The following is a 4735-nucleotide window of genomic DNA, read 5'->3' as shown; positions in this document are numbered from 1 at the left end:
TTCAACCAATTCAGGTAACGTAATAATCTTAATAGTAAAAGAATTAAGCATCTTGATTCTTGCCTAATATGTCTCCTCAAGGACACTCTATAAAGAGCTATGAGTGGCAAGACTCGGGTTTTCCAATCAACCCATGGTATTGGGGTATCGTCTTCATCCCGCTTTCTCCGGAGACTTAGCTCCACTTCGATATCAATATTATAAAAGAATCATGTACAATTTTCTCCTTTCCTCATTCTGTCGATCTTAAACGATTCCATCAATTTCCGTATAACACTTCACATAAACACTTCAACATAACTCCTGGTAGTCCATCAACAAACTCTATCGGCTTAACCAATAGACTCTCTTTCGCATATAACTCTTAGAAATCTTTTCTCTGAGTGCTACAACTCATTCTCTTCCCTTAATGTTGGCTTTTCAATCGACTGTTAATAACTCAACCAATGCCTCAACTCTTAAGGCTAAGGTCCCCTTGGGTACTACTATCACGACTACTCCATAGTAATCCGACTACAAACTCGATGAGAGTTCTTGTTAACTTTTAGATCCTCAATCTACCCATTTTACTTTTACTGTTTCCAAGACTTATAACCTTTGGCTCTGATACCATTTCTGTAACACCCCCAAATCCAAGGTCGTGAATTCGGGTCGTTACGATCACTTATTAATTAAATAATTCTCTTTTCACAATATTACTCGACCTTTTATTCAAACTCACATACACACAGGTTATATGCTTGGAAACAGTATCAAATAAATCATTTCCACTTATCTACCTGACGGGGCTGGCGCACAAAAAGCCTACGGGTCTCACGAGCGTTCCTTACTCGCCTAAGGACAGCAGTCCTGGTCTGATCCATGCTGGTAGTCTGTTGTGATATGATATATAAAAGCAAGGGTGAGCATTAAAGCTCAGCAAGGTATATATCCCCATATTTAAGTATGTAAGGATAAATAAAACCAATAATTATACTTTGTATCTCCAAAGCGTTCTGAAAGTTTATATGCTTATCAAATTTATAATATTCTCAAAATCAACTACAATAGTATATCCAATGAATACTTGTATTCATCTCTTTCTCAAAATCATTTTATACTCGTACTCATTTTATTTCAAAATCTCAAGATGTTACTCGAACCAAGATTCTCATATGGGTGTGATATATATTCGTCAACATCCCAATTTAAAACTCAGCCTTATCGGCAGATTTCACAAATGGATTTGATATATAATCATCAACATCCTTATTTAAACTCAGCCTTATCGGCAGATTTCTCAAATGGATTTGATATATATTCATCAATATCCTTGTTTAAAACTCAGCCTTATCGGCTCTCTGTTGTATATTTCACAACAGTTTTTCCAAAATGGAAGAAAGGGACTATACTGGAATAAAACACGTATCGGTAATCAGCCGAATATGAAATTTTCTCTACTAGTAGAAGGAATACAAACCTAGCCGCCTTTGGGCTCATCAAGACACTACACGGTGGTTTCCCATTGCCGTGCAAGTTCGAAAGTCAATGGTCACATAGACCATATAACCGTACAATGCGCCACTCCACGTTTGCATAATGCGCCACTCCGCGCTTGGTCACTGCCTTATACCACTCCGTGCCGGGCATGCCACATTCCAGTCCCAAAACAATTATATCTTTTGCTCAAAATCCTTTTTCGAAGGAATAGGTCGTTAAAAGTTGACCTCTAAATAAGATGATTTATTCATCACTTTTAACTCAATTGATCTTTGGGAGTTGTCGGAGTTTTGAATTTAAAATCATTTTCAAATCCCTATTTGTAGTAGGGTGGCACATATATTACTCACTTGTTCTTTATTGAACGAGGAAGCAAAACTCTTATGCTTCTAGACTAAGTTCCCTAAGGTTTTTATACGTTTCAAATGATTAATCTCTTTCAAGATTTTTGAATAATTTAGAAAGTACCTTTGGGAACTATGTCTATTTTTAAATAAGTTTTTTTAGAAGTCCGAAGATATTAAATATCTAAGGTCTCATAATAATTTAAGAGGGATTCAATGAATTGATAAAATCTTATAAATAAAACATCTATGTATAAGGTTCAATGAATTGATAAAAACCTTCTATATAAAATATCTCTGAATATGGTTCAATGAATTGATAAAATCTTAAGTACAAAGTATTTCGAATTAAGGTTCAATGAATTAATAAACCTTAAATACAAAATATTTCTGAAATACAAAATATTTCTGAATGAGGTCCAACGAATGGAGACACCTTAATCAAATAATCAAAACAGGGTTTGGTATCTTATAATTGCTCTTTGAATAGTTAAATCTTTATTAAATAACGTGAAATGATTTATAAACTATTCAGTATATTTTTAAATACTTTCTGGATATTTAATAATCCCTTAAGTATCGCTTTATAAAATAATCAATCAAGTAAGGGTGTCCCTTAAATGAATAAACCAATATTTCTCGAAGTTTAAGTCAAAATCTCAATCGTTCGCTTGATATCTATATTACGCGAAAGGTACTTTATTTATGGAAATAGAAATCTTTCGCGTCCGGCTCTCTCCGGAATTAAATCGCTATTAAAATATCTCCAACTCCCATTATCATATATTATATTTGAAATACATTTCAATTTCTCATACTCGTGTAAAACGAAATTTGTTTTCGTAACAATCGCATAATTCGTATGCATTGATATCATAGACAAGCATATATATTTGAAATGTACATCATGGCATCAATATCACAACAGTATATATATAGCATGGATAGTATGAGATAGGGTTTCAAAAACTTGCCTCGAGTAATCGAAGTGGTATGGTCTCTGGTGTTTGGTTGGCGATCTATAAACAAGAACCAACGGTCTAAGTTAGTACGCGATTAACGTCTCGCTTTTATTAAGCAACTTTCGCAACTACTCAAGTATAACTAATCTTCGATCGTCACATTCTCAACACTTATATTCTCACTTTATAACATGGTCGAGTTTTGAAATCGATCGTTCGCTTTAGAAAGTCCATTTCGAGTTTTAAGCTCGAACGTGAGAAAATGCGCGTCAAAACTAGGTTTTTATGCGTTTCTCGCTTGCGCTCACTTTACCAAAACATTTTTATAAAATCGAAAAATTAATATTTTCTCAAAATTCTTTTTGTACAGTCTTCTCTACTGTCATATCCATTTTTTATAATTTTTCCAGAATCTCAGAATTATTTTAAGTCCTTCAAAATCACCATGCAAGTGGACTTAAGTGCAGTTGGCTAATCGCAGAAATGTTTTACACTAAAACGACCATAACTCCTAAACCGTAAATCTCCTCATGATTATCTACACATGTATAGAAACTGAAAAACAATATCTATCTATTCATGGCCAGTAGTTTTCAAATTTTAACAATTTTCATGGCCGAATGTCCTGCAGAAAACAGATCAAGTGCAAGAATGCCCAAACTCAATTTCTACTACTTGATCTTAACACAATCACTACCTATAACCATCATAAACACAAGTACTTCTCAAGATCCACCCACATGAACCTTATATGCTCTATCTAGTACCACATACATGGATTACAACTCAACATCTCAAGCCTTTAGCAAGAACATAATCAATACAAACTCAAACAAACACAATCCTTTGGATCTTAACACTACAACAAACATAACTCTTAAATCCAACCATAAAACCTTAAAGGGTTGAAAGTTATACCTTCTTGGACACTAGGAAGGTTAGTTCTAGGATGATTGAGGCTTGGTTTTCTTAGAAAACACTTAGAAGGGCTAGATCCTTAAGAAACAAAACCAAGAAATAAGTTAAAATTTCGGAGTAACCTTTCTGCACCTCATTCAAACATTTTTATAAAATTGAAAAAAATTAATTTGAGGCTGAAATTTGTTACGAAGCTTACCCATGATATAGAGAAGCTATGGTAAAAATTTCATGATATTTGAATGAGTATATTTTGAGTTATGAATTTTTCTTTCTCCCTTGCTCAGAAAATCCGAACTGCTGGAATGAAAAATGGGAGAGCTTTAAGTGAGGGAAAAGGGGTTGTTTTCTTTTGTGGCTAAAGTGTGGGAGTGTATAATGAATATATGGGATGTATGCAGCAGATTTGACAATAATTTGGCAAAGGTATGGGTTGGTTTGATTGTGTGGTGAAGTGAGAAAAGGGAGAAGTATGGCTTGTGTACTTGTTTGTCTCCCATCACTATTCAACACTATTCCACTAACTATTCTAGTTAGCTTCTAATCATCTAGTTACACTCCTAACTACTAGTTAGGACTTGGTTATGCATGGCCAACTTGCATGGGATTTAATTTCTCATTCGTTTATTTATCGTAAACGCAATCGTCGTTCCATTCCGATAGTTTCCACGTATAACGACTTGTTTCGTAGAGATTTCTTTTATTGCTTATAATCCTATAACCAATTCAATTCCTTCTCTTGATCATAGAAACACCTTGATATATTATTTATTTCACGTAGTATTCCCGGTTCTACGCCATTCTTTACGGATACGAAAACACGTAGTATAATTGTGAATCTTCGAATTTCGTCGGCTTTTACATTCACTTATTTTCCTCGATAAACAAGAATATGATCTCGGATTCTCAAAATTCCACTATTCATTTTATGATGATCCCCATACGTATTAATTAATTAGCTCAAGTTACTATTCACAGAAGTTTTAAAATATTACAAAAATCAGGGTTCTTACATATCAGCAGTCATTAGCC

At 34.0% G+C, this 4735-nt stretch overlaps 1 long non-coding RNA gene across 1 annotated transcript; it reads right to left on the bottom strand.

Moving 5' to 3' along the window:
* Window positions 1-2309: 2309 nt before the first annotated feature.
* LOC141676513 (uncharacterized) lies at window positions 2310-4054 on the bottom strand. The gene is made up of 3 exons (XR_012557051.1): window positions 3903-4054; window positions 3704-3781; window positions 2310-2842 (listed from the first exon to the last, which is right to left on the bottom strand). It is a non-coding gene; the product is annotated as an uncharacterized LOC141676513 (long non-coding RNA).
* Between the last annotated feature and the right edge of the window lie 681 nt (window positions 4055-4735).

This window comes from Apium graveolens, chromosome 8 (genome assembly GCF_009905375.1).
Source record: "Apium graveolens cultivar Ventura chromosome 8, ASM990537v1, whole genome shotgun sequence".
NCBI classification, from domain to species: Eukaryota; Viridiplantae; Streptophyta; class Magnoliopsida; order Apiales; family Apiaceae; genus Apium; species Apium graveolens.
This window is presented reverse-complemented; position numbering and strand designations above follow the sequence as displayed.